Here is a 12,504-nt window from a genome sequence, read left to right on the forward strand (position 1 = left end):
TGGGTTTGATGGTGTCCGGAGAACGTGGTGAGTAGTGCCAACAGTGGTGAGTAGTGCCAACAGTGAAGTGCCAAAGAGGTGGCGTTACGGTATGGGGGTGTTTTTTGTGGTTGGGATGTTGTCCCCTTACTGCGCTTAAGAAAACGCAAAATACGTAAGGATATGGACATATTATTCAGCACTGTGTACTGCGTACAGTAGAGGAACAGTTCGGAGGCAGCTATTTTTTTATATCAGTATGAGAAAACTCCCTGTCATAAAGCTGCAACTGTGAGGCATCCGGAAATGGATTGCCCTGCCCAGATTCCCGACCTGAACCCAACAGAATACCACTGAGATGAGTTAGAACGTCAGCACCAGATCCCAGCACCCATCATCATCATCTTCTCTGGTTTGGGCTGCTAAGGAGGAATGGTCCGCCATTTCTCCACAGACATTCAGACACCTAATTGAATATGCCTCCAGTACAGTTCAAGCTGACATAAAGACGAAGGGTAGGCACACCCATATTAATGTCCACTAACAGGTGTGCCGATATTTTTGATGATTTTGTGTTTGAGTATGAAAGAAGCAGTTTACTGTTCCAACTGGCTCAGCTGCTTCTGCAGGAGTAGGTCAACATGTATAAATCAACTATCTGTGTACACTGCCTCCATCATAAGCACGTCGTCAACGTGTATCTTCTTACGCCATAATGACCCTTCAACCGTACCGCAACGGCCTTTTTACACAACAAAGTAATCCTTTCACTTCAGTATTTGATTAGGCCTACCAAGATGGACGCTTAATCAGAAATTTGGAAATTTGTGGTAAGGTCTTATGGGACCAAACTGCTGAGGTCATCGATCTCTAACCCTACTCACTGCTTAAACTAACTTACGCTATGGACAACACATACACCAACGCCCGAGGGAGGACTCGAACCTCCGGCGGGAGGAGCCGAACGGACCGTGACAAGGCGCCCAAGACCACGCGGCTACTCCGCGCGGCGCTTAATCAGACATGACACACTTAATACACGACATGATTCTTCAAAAACAGCGTCAACGCAGAACGCGAGTCTGGCAGAATTGTAATTTTGTCGATACCAATGCTTCCAGCGTAATAAGGATGCAATTTTTGCTTTCACCCCTCCCCCCCCCCCCCCCCCGCCATCTTTGGGGATTGTCTTCGGCTTCCAGCACTCGTACAACATTTGAGTGTCTAGTATCCATTTAGCACACTTTATTGTCTAGACCGCAAGTTTTGTAACACAGATAACCAGTTTTGGCCATTTCAGTGGCCATCTTCAGATCCATAATCCTGTATCCCATATCTACGTAACAAAACTTGTGATCTAGGCAATAAACTGTTCTAAAAGAATACTACATTCTCAAATGTAGAAGGTCGCCTTTTTCCTCCACTGACAATGTCACATAACCATAACATGTTTATCAGATGCAAGAGTCTGTCTCTTGACAGATGACAACCATGTCTGTCTGTAACTTTGCAGTTACTTTATTCTGGTTTGGGTAGCTTAGAGCTGTTCCAGTTTTATGCTGATATCTTCACTCTCGTGTGTATCTTGGAGCATTTTTTTCTCATTATGATTATTCTCAGTGAAGAAAAGAAAAGAGGTGCCAGTACTGTGACCTTCTAGGGGTGACTTTTTGAAATTTTTACTTCTTCAAATGTCATTTAATGCTTTTCTGAGCATTTTAAAAGTATGAATACAACATTTGTTTTCCATTGCTTCAGCTGAAGTAGACGTTCTATCGTATTACATCTCAGAATCTGCAGTTATGACTTTTTCGTCAGAGGTAATGGTACAGCGTATCGGTGCGTACCGTCAAAAATGAAGCACTGATCATTCTTCAAGCTTCTGTAGTTCTCCCACTCAGTATTGTCTGTTATGTTGATCCGAGCATTCTCTTTAATGGTTTTTTGTATGCTCATTCTTGCCTTTCTTGCGCGACGTTTTCAGTGTCACTCATATAAGTACATCAGACAAAAAAATTAATCATCCCACGAGGCGTCAGGCTAATAACATGTAAATAATCTTCAGGTTGATAATAGCCTTGGCTGAGGGAGGGAGGGAGTCACGAGTTTACTCAGGTATGAAATATTCAGCTGAGACCATTCATTGATGATCCTATAGCCGACCTTAGGGCTCCTTGGGGCAGCAACTTTATTATGAGGGTGACTGGCTAAGAGTGAGACTGGATGGCAGGCTAATGAGGCCCAGGAAGAAGCGGCTGTCAATACCCGCACTTTATTTACAACTTATACATTGGCTCTGCTACGTTGTGGAGAGGCGTTTACGACCCTTCCCCATATGAGTGGACTGGCATAGATTAGCAGGTGGCTAACGTCCAGCCAGCTGGCTGCAACACGTGCTGGCGCCCCGCGTTGCTGAGGCGCGCAGCTGTGTTCATGAGCCGCAAAACTGACGTCAGCACTTCCGTAGGTAGCCACTCTGCGATGAATGACCGCAGCCAGGCAGCCAAGGAGAGTGCCAAGGGACACGATCATTGCATTGTGAGAAAGTGGCTGTCATGCACGGGGAGTGGCCTGCTGCCTCCTGGCAAGAGTTTCGCTGCTGGTGGATTGGCAGCCCCGCTGCACTATAGCACCAACTCTGGTGGATGGAGTAAGTGCAGGAAGGAGGTACCCCAGTGTGGATTCGAAACCGCTCCTTCGGCTGGCGGTGTCATGTCAGCTCCTTGTCTGGCATAGCACCTGCATCATTATGGTACCGCTGGACTGCGGATGAATCTCCTACAAAATCAACCATAATTTATGCCACTTAGCGGCGCACTTTTTGTGCTAATGCGCCGCTCCTGGTCACGTATCCAGCAACGCCACCGAAACCCCAATGATGGAGACATGATCTTGCCTGCACCGTGCATTACCACTACAGTGACAAGCTACGTCGAGTGAGGCTAGCCTGTATCGCAATAGTTTCACATGCTTGTCGTCTTAACCAATGTGCCGACACGCCGCACTCACCGACCACCGGCAACTAACGGACTGTTACACCGCATCAAGTAGCACAGTCTACAATCCCACAGAACCATGCAGTTGCATGGGTGTCTGGTGCTACATCCCACCTGCTGTTCCAAACAGTCCCAGACATTGTCTATGGGATTGTAGCAATTTTAGCGGTGCAATGTAGCTGCAGTAGGGTACCTGAATATTAATCAAACTAGAATCGTTTGTGTACAGTCCTGTTAACACAACTGTTCTCATCTTGGGAGAGTTCACATCCTACTCGTCATGAAGATTTTAAAAAAAAGAGCAACAGTTGGTCACTGAGAATGTTGAAATAAATAACCTGATCAATTATCACGATAACATGGCTGGGTGGACCGAAGTCATGGTATACAAACACCACCAAAACATCACAGAACTACCTCCGGCCTCTACAGATGGCGGATTAAATACCTCATTAGTCCGTGGGTCACTTAACGCTTTGCATCATCTGAAGAGAGGCAAAATCTTAACTCGACAGACTACATTATAGGCCTCCAGTCAGCTTGTAAGAGGTCCGAGCAGATGTAATTTCGATGTATTGCTCATGCGCTGACTGCAATAGGCAAGGTATAAGAGAATCTCTGACCAGAGAGCAGTGTTGACTGCAGCAGGAACTGTGTAGCTGTAGCAGTAAGTTGTTGCTAGTCTGGAGTCTGCTATGGTCTGGTATGGTGTATTGTGTGGGCTGGCCCGGTCGCGGTGCAGCGATGCCGGAGCCTGAGGATTAATGTATAAGGTAAAAAGCAGCCTCGCGCATATGTAGTAATGTTATCTCAAGTCCCATGTAAATGTTTTAAGACTCTTGTAATAATAATCTTCCTCATAAAAAGTAACTTTCAACAACCATTTATTTCAATTTAAAGAATTTACTAATTTTTCCCATCCATGATCATCCCGATTATTGCAATAGAAATATCAGTTGCTTCCTTTCATAAATGACAGATAGGTTATTTTGTGGGGAGGTTACACTTGGCGACAACCGGCCAGGATCGTATTTTCTTTGTGAATTTCTGAGAAGTAGTCATATATCTGCTCTTATTTACTTAAATGTAGTTTGCATCTGGCGCAACTCATTTACTAATTTGTTACTTTTTTTTTACAGATCATCGGCAATTTGTTATTCTTTGTTGTAATTGTGTTTGTTCCATATTTTACTTCGCCTTTGTTTCATTTTTGTGCTTACTTTTGATTTGTGAAAAATGCCGCCAAAAACTGTTAACAGTACATCACGATGTGCAATGAGTGAAATAGCCGACTCGAATAATTTGACAGATAATACTAGCGACACTCATTGTAATAGTGATAATCCCCTAATTACAGATAATCAATGCCTGCCGATCACTAGTATTGAGTTAAATCCTAATGATGGGCAAACAAATTCAATTATGTCCACAGTAAATTTAACAATTGATGACGCGGCACGTTCCGATACAATGAACGCTGCCCAGTTTGACACACCCGGTTTGCAAAATTTGCATACTGAACACATAAATTTTTCTCACGAAGATGAACAATGTAGTCAAAATACGTCAGATTTATTTGATTCCGAGGTAGTGACCAACAGTGCACATCCAATTGGCGAACCTTTTCAAGAATCAGAAAATGACCAAATGGTTACACAAAACGTAACAATTGCAGATACGCCATTAAACAGCACAGAGAATAATGTAGGTAATATTGGCATGGATCAAGTTATGGCATTATTGCTACAACTGCATGAATCAAACAAACAACTTAGTGAAAATCTCAAACAACAACTTAATGAAAATAATGAAAATCTCAAACAGCAACTTAATGAAACACTAGTCAACAATTCCAAACAGTCGAATGAAAAACAAGACAACAATTACAAACAACTTAGTGAACAGATTACAGCCGTTGCCGTACAATGTCATGATAGTAAGGAACAATTACGTGAGGAAATTAAGGCTTGTGCTAGGAACAGTAGTGAAGAAATTAGATCTGTGGCACAAGAATTAAGTAATACACATGCAGCCACAACTAAATTACTTAGAGATGAAATTAGTGCAGTCGCTAAACAGTGCTCTGAAAACGCAACACAGTTACGCGACGAGTTTAAATTAATGTCAGCAGAACTTTCACGCACGCTGGATGCGAAAGTAGACGCGAAATTTGACCAACAGAACAGCCAAATTGACGAACGTTTTAATCACCAGCTACAAAACAGTGAAACGCGTTACCGTAAATTTATACAGGAACAGAATAAAATAAAGCAACAAGTCATGGAAACAATTACTGTACAAAGACAGGAAGATAAGCGTAAATTGTTTACGAAAGCAAAAACATACGTAGACAACAATATATTGCTACAGTATCAGACGAAATTAACACTATCAAACAGTTGAACACCGAATTGCATGATGAAATCTCCGATCTTAAAACAAAAACAGACACACACACATTACACTTTCAGACAATGACCAACAGACTTAAAAAGTTGGAATTGATACAGGATCCTGATGCCATTAAAGCAGACGTTAAGAAATTGAACAAAACCACACGTAAAATACAAAAACAAATTAATGCTTGCGATACTAAAAACGATGATCAGGTAAAAGCACTGACTGAAAAATATGATGAATTGGCCAGTCTTATTGATGTTATTGAAAATAATATTGACACCATATCAGACGATACGTCACCAGTTTCACTTAATCAAACACCCGAATTCCAAAATTTACAACAGACGATCAGTGAGATAGGTTCGTCCAATAATACATTACGTAGAAAATTGACATCTTTACAGCAAGAAGTGACGGAGATGAAAAATGTTTCAACCTTTAGCACATCACAGCATACGCCACTTTGCGAACATTTGTCAGACTCACACAGCCAGTATAATTTAGGTAATTTACAGAGAGTACGTGACGTAGATTCTGAACAGTCACAGACAAACAGATTAACATACAATCCTGAACCTGTCCAGACATTCAAAGACGAAAATTTTGATTACAAGCACTTTCTATCCGTGAGAAAATTTAAAATATTTAAAAGTGACAGAACACAGATTCACCTCTTGGACTGGATACAACAATTTAGCTTTGCTTTTCCACCAACTTGGCCCGTAACACACAATATATCTGCAGTTTTTTGGAAGGCGAACCGGCAACTCGTATGAGACCGATCGCGAGACAATACTATTCGGTAGAAGAATTTCAGAATGCTTTTCTGTCAGTGTATTGGTCAAAGACGACACAGTGTGGAATCAAGGATCAACTAATTAGTTTACTGAATTATGAGAACTCAAATTTTCCCATTGTCACTCAATTTTTTGAACACATGGTCCAACAAAACCAGTACTTAAGTGAGCCATAAAGTGAATCTGCACTTATCCAATTGTGTATTTCTAAATTACCACGATCGTTAAGAGTATCACTTTTAACAGGTCAGCAGAAAGAAAATATTTCGGCATTTAGAGATCTGCTACAGCTTTTGGAAGTTCAGCAATCAGATTATTCCTTCATAAACAAAAAATTTTCACATCATAACCAAGGCCAACCAACATACAGTAATTACGATCAGCCACGCTATTTCAATAGTAAAGGTAATAGACGCTCCAGGAACGACAACCACCAGAACTTTAATAAAAGACAAAATTTTAATTATCAGTATCGTCAAAATTATCAGCAACAGGAACCACATTTTGGTAACTATAGAGGTTTTTCCCAACAACAGCAACAAAACCAACCGGTTAGCATACCTAACCAACAATGTAATGTGCAAGGTCAACCAAGCTTTAATGTTTCGCCGCCTACACGTATAGCGTCGGCTCCGCCAAATAGTAACGCACAGCAACAAGGAAATCACTACGTACAGAAAACACACCATTTCAACTCATATCGCAATGCACCGTATAGAAATGACTATCATGACAGACGTAAAAGTAATGAGCACAATTTTCAGCATACGTTTAATAACAGTCGGTCTTACCAGCAGCAAAATCATCCCCAACAACAGATTATCATGAATGAACCAGACAGTCGGTATCATCCCGAGCGTAATACGTCAGGAAGAAATAACAGAACAGTACAAATAGTCGAAATGCCACAGCATCCTCCCGCAAATAATAGCACCTCAGATAGAATTTGACTAGATACAGTACAGGTTGCATCTTCCAGTAACGCAAGCAATACTTTTGACACACAGAATCTTGTTCACGAAAATGTTATTACTTTTGACGACATCCGAGACACTCTTTTGCAGGAAATACCAGTTATTCAAAAAACCATTTCACACCCTGTCATTGAAGTAAAGATTGGATCATCGAAATTTTCAGCAGTAATCGATTCTGGATCACCTATGTCAGTTATAAATGAGGAAACTTTCAACGAATGTAACAAAGAGAATACCTATCCTACGTTACCATTAGGCAAAACTAAAGTAAAAGGAGCAGTATGTAGTAAAGGAGTAGATGTAAAATTAAAGACACACTTATCATTTTGTATTGCAGGTCATATGTTTCACTCAAATTTTTGGATTGTTCCCTTATTGACAACAGACGTTATTTTAGGTACGAATTTGCTGGTACAACACGACGCAGTTATTGACTTTCAAAATTCATATTTAATGTTAAAGGATGAAAATGTACAACTGGCATTAGAATTTCAGCACTCTTTATTTGTAGAAGAACAAACAGTTAGTCGTACTGAGGTCATTTCTGCATCACGTAACATAGACTGTCATTCCACATTGTTCACAGATACGTACGTACACAACTATAATACTCCAGACGAAGCCGATTATGACGTTATGATGACGTTATGCAAATGATATCTAATAAAGTTAAACAGAGCAGTGCAAATACTCAACTACGCAAAATTCTCTTACAGCAAGCTCCAGTTTTTGACAACGTCCCTGGTACTATGTCCGGTTTTATGTATGAATTTCGAGTTAAACAGCACGATACATTTAAAGCCAAACATTATCCTATTCCATACATTTACAGAGATCAAGTTAAGAAAGAATTGCAAGCTATGCTTGACCAAGGAATTATTGAACCGGCAGTTAGTCCGTACATAAACCCGCTCCATATTGTTAAGAAAAAGGATGGTTCACTTCGCCTCGTACTTCATTCGCGTCACATCAATGACATTATTATTAATGAAACAGATCGCCCTCAAACACTAGAAGAACTTCTACTTAAATTTCATGGTACTGCTATTTAGTCCACATTAGATTTGAATCGGGATTTTGACAAATTCAGCTCCATCCGAACTGCAGAAAGTACACGGCTTTTCTCTGTTTTGGTGACTGTTATCAATTTTGTAAATTACCATTCGGTTTAACTACACTCCTGGAAATGGAAAAAAGAACACATTGACACCGGTGTGTCAGACCCACCATACTTGCTCCGGACACTGCGAGAGGGCTCTACAAGCAATGATCACACGCACGGCACAGCGGACACACCAGGAACCGCGGTGTTGGCCGTCGAATGGCGCTAGCTGCGCAGCATTTGTGCACCGCCGCCGTCAGTGTCAGCCAGTTTGCCGTGGCATACGGAGCTCCATCGCAGTCTTTAACACTGGTAGCATGCCGCGACAGCGTGGACGTGAACCGTATGTGCAGTTGACGGACTTTGAGCGAGGGCGTATAGTGGGCATGCGGGAGGCCGGGTGGACGTACCGCCGAATTGCTCAACACGTGGGGTGTGAGGTCTCCATAGTACATCGATGATGTCGCCAGTGGTCGGCGGAAGGTGCACGTGTCCGTCGACCTGGGACCGGACCGCAGCGACGCACGGATGCACGCCAAGACCGTAGGATCCTACGCAGTGCCGTAGGGGACCGCACCGCCACTTCCCAGCAAATTAGGGACACTGTTGCTCCTGGGGTATCGGCGAGGACCATTCGCAACCGTCTCCATGAAGCTGGGCTACGGTCCCGCACACCGTTAGGCCGTCTTCCGCTCACGCCCCAACATCGTGCAGCCCGCCTCCAGTGGTGTCGCGACAGGCGTGAATGGAGGGACGAATGGAGACGTGTCGTCTTCAGCGATGAGAGTCGCTTCTGCCTTGGTGCCAATGATGGTCGTATGCGTGTTTGGCGCCGTGCAGGTGAGCGCCACAATCAGGACTGCATACGACCGAGGCACACAGGGCCAACACCCGGCATCATGGTGTGGGGAGCGATCTCCTACACTGGCCGTACACCACTGGTGATCGTCGAGGGGACACTGAATAGTGCACGATACATCCAAACCGTCATAGAACCCATCATTCTACCATTCCTAGACCGGCAGGGGAACTTGCTGTTCCAACAGGACAATGCACGTCTGCATGTATCCCGTGCCACCCAACGTGCTCTAGAAGGTGTAAGTCAACTACCCTGGCCAGCAAGATCTCCAGATCTGTCCCCCATTGAGGATGTTTGGGACTGGATGAAGCGTCGTCTCACGCGGTCTGCACGTCCAGCACGAACGCTGGTCCAACTGAGGCGCCAGGTGGAAATGGCATGGCAAGCCGTTCCACAGGACTACATCCAGCATCTCTACGATCGTCTCCATGGGAGAATAGCAGCCTGCATTGCTGCGAAAGGTGGATATACACTGTACTAGTGCCGACATTGTGCATGCTCTGTTGCCTGTGTCTATGTGCCTGTGGTTCTGTCAGTGTGATCATGTGATGTATCTGACCCCAGGAATGTGTCAATAAAGTTTCCCCTTCCTGGGACAATGAATTCACGGTGTTCTTATTTCAATTTCCAGGAGTGTATTTCTTCAGCAGCATTTATTCGCGGTTTGAATACTATACTTCCGACAGAACTAAAAGACAGAATCACAACGTATGCAGACGACATTCTTATTGCAGAAGCTAACTGGTCTGAACACAATTTGATTCTTGAACAACTGTTACGAACTTTTCGTGCACAAGGACTCACAGTTAATCTCAGTAAATCGCACTTTGGCAAAACATCTATAAAATTTCTTGGACATGTAATTTCAGCAGAAGGCATTGAGCCTGACCCGGAAAAACTTCAAGCTTTACTTGACATTACTGTCCCTACGACGAAGAAACAACTACGCAGCTTTTTGGGTTTAATTAACTTTTTTCGTAAAATTATTCATTACTCTGCTTTAGACACCCCTAGATTATGTCGATTGACGGGTAAAAACACTATTTGGTCCTGGGATAGCCAAGCGCAGTCTGAATTTGTCAATCTGAAACAAGCTTTGTTGAATGCACCACTTTTATCACATCCAGCCTTACTAGAAATTTTTCCATTGCCACCGACAGTTCTAACACCGCTTTAGGCGTACACATTTTTCAAGAAATTGAAGAAGATGGTTCTACAGTAATTAAAAACATCGCCTTTGCGAGTCGCATTCTGAACGCAATTATTCTGTTACAGAACTTGAAACTTTATGTGTTGTATGGACATTTACGAAATTTAGGCATTTTCTTTATGGAAGACACACTACCGTTTACACAGATCATAGAGCTATACAGTTTTTACTTTCCGCAAAATTTACACACGACAGGTTAAGCAGATGGAAACTTTATTTACAGGAATTTAATTTTACAGTTGTTCACATTCCCGGTACACAAAATATTGTAGCAGACGCACTATCCCGTTCTCTCAGCAACAATCAGCAAGACATCGCAACCAACTTCTGCCAAGCAAATTTTAGCGTTATGTATATTCAACAAGTTGCATTTGAAAATTTCATTTCGTCGTCATTACGAGACATAGCACAAGAGCAGGGTAAAGACAACGTATGGAAAGAAATTAAACACCTTTGGCAAGATAGGAATAATGTTACCATTAGAAACCATTACACGGTACGCAATAATATTCTGTTTCGCCGCTCTCACCCTGACAGCATCAATTGGTTACTATGTATTCCTGACGAGCTTGTTAACAAATTAATTTGGTATACTCATTTAAGTTACGCACATTATGGAGCCAGAAAATGTTTTCTTATACTGAGACAGAACTGTTATTTTGCCAACATGGAGAAATGTATTCGACGAGTTTTAGCGTCATGTAAAATCTGCCAGAAAGCTAAGTCAGACACAACTTCACATATTCCTCCGTTACATCCCATTGTACCTGTTAAATTGAGACACATGGCCGCTGTAGACATTTTTGGTCCGATTCCCAGATCTAATAGAGGTTTTTGCTACATCTTTGTCGCTGTTGAACTCACTTCAAAATATGTAACCTTCACTCCGTTACGCAAAGCTACTGCTAAATCTGTTTCGAAAGCATTTGTAAAACTTTTCTATTTCATGTAGGGCATTATTGAAAGTAATTTCCGACAATGGACCAAAGTTTCGATCTGCTATATGGACACGTATGTTACGAACAAGAAACATTTCTCCGATCTATATATCCAAGTATCACGCTTCTTCGAACCCTTGTGAACGTCTAATGAAAGAAATTGGTAAACTATGTAGAATATACTGCCGTAAAAAACATATTGATTGGGATACACACATACTCTCATTCCAGGATGTAATTAACTCCATACCAAATGAATCTACTTTGCTATCTCCGACTGTTGTACTGAAAAATGTTGAACCACCTAACAAAATTAAAGAATTAGTATCTTTTCCTACTTCTCGTCGACTACGCCACCATGAAATAATTGACATTGCACTCAACAACATCAAACGTGCCGCAGAGCGCCGGAGAAGACAGCAAAAACAGGTTTGTACACGCCGTGACTTTCACATTGGACAGAAGATATTAGTACGTACACACAATTTATCCAACAGAGGAAAGAGTAGATGTAGTAAATTTGAGCTTCTATACGCAGGTCCATATCGAATTCGCAGCATTCCTCACCCCAATGTAGCACACGTCGAAATTTTGGGAACCAGGAAAAGCAAGGGCAATCACCATATTTCCAATATTAAACCCTTTATTGAATGAACATACTTTATGATTTATCACACTGTAATGCCATTTTCCTGATTTTTATATGACCACCTATGCAATTATATTTATATGATCACTTACTTTCTTCTATCAATTTAGACGCGAACCACCGGTATTTGATCATTCCTGTGAAAGCAGATGCGCTAAACTGATGCAGAATAAACGGCTGTGTTTTTAAGGAATCTTCCCTTGAAGCAAGTTCTCTATTAGTCTTCACCAAGTTGGGACCGTTTAGAATTTTTTTTTGTGAAAATTTTAACCTGGTTGTAAAAATGAACATCACAGATTGGCAAAGTGGAGTACATTTGGGTTGCATAATTTCTACGTGGCAGGTGCATGCTATCTTTCAATCTACAAAGATTTAGTCGTTAAGTGTCCCATCAGTCTGCCCTAGCCATGAATCGATAATGTGAAGATTGACATATTTTAAAAACTCTTCGCCGGTCGCCGTGGCGCGGTTCTAGGTGCTTTAGTCCGGAACCGCACTGCTGCTACGGTCGCAGGTTCGAATCCTGCCTCGGGCATGGATGTGTGTGATGTCTTTATGTTAGTTAGGTTTAAGTAGTTCTAAGTTTATGGGGCTAATGAC

The sequence above is a fragment of the Schistocerca americana genome, chromosome 1 (assembly GCF_021461395.2).
Source record: "Schistocerca americana isolate TAMUIC-IGC-003095 chromosome 1, iqSchAmer2.1, whole genome shotgun sequence".
NCBI classification, from domain to species: domain Eukaryota; kingdom Metazoa; phylum Arthropoda; class Insecta; order Orthoptera; family Acrididae; genus Schistocerca; species Schistocerca americana.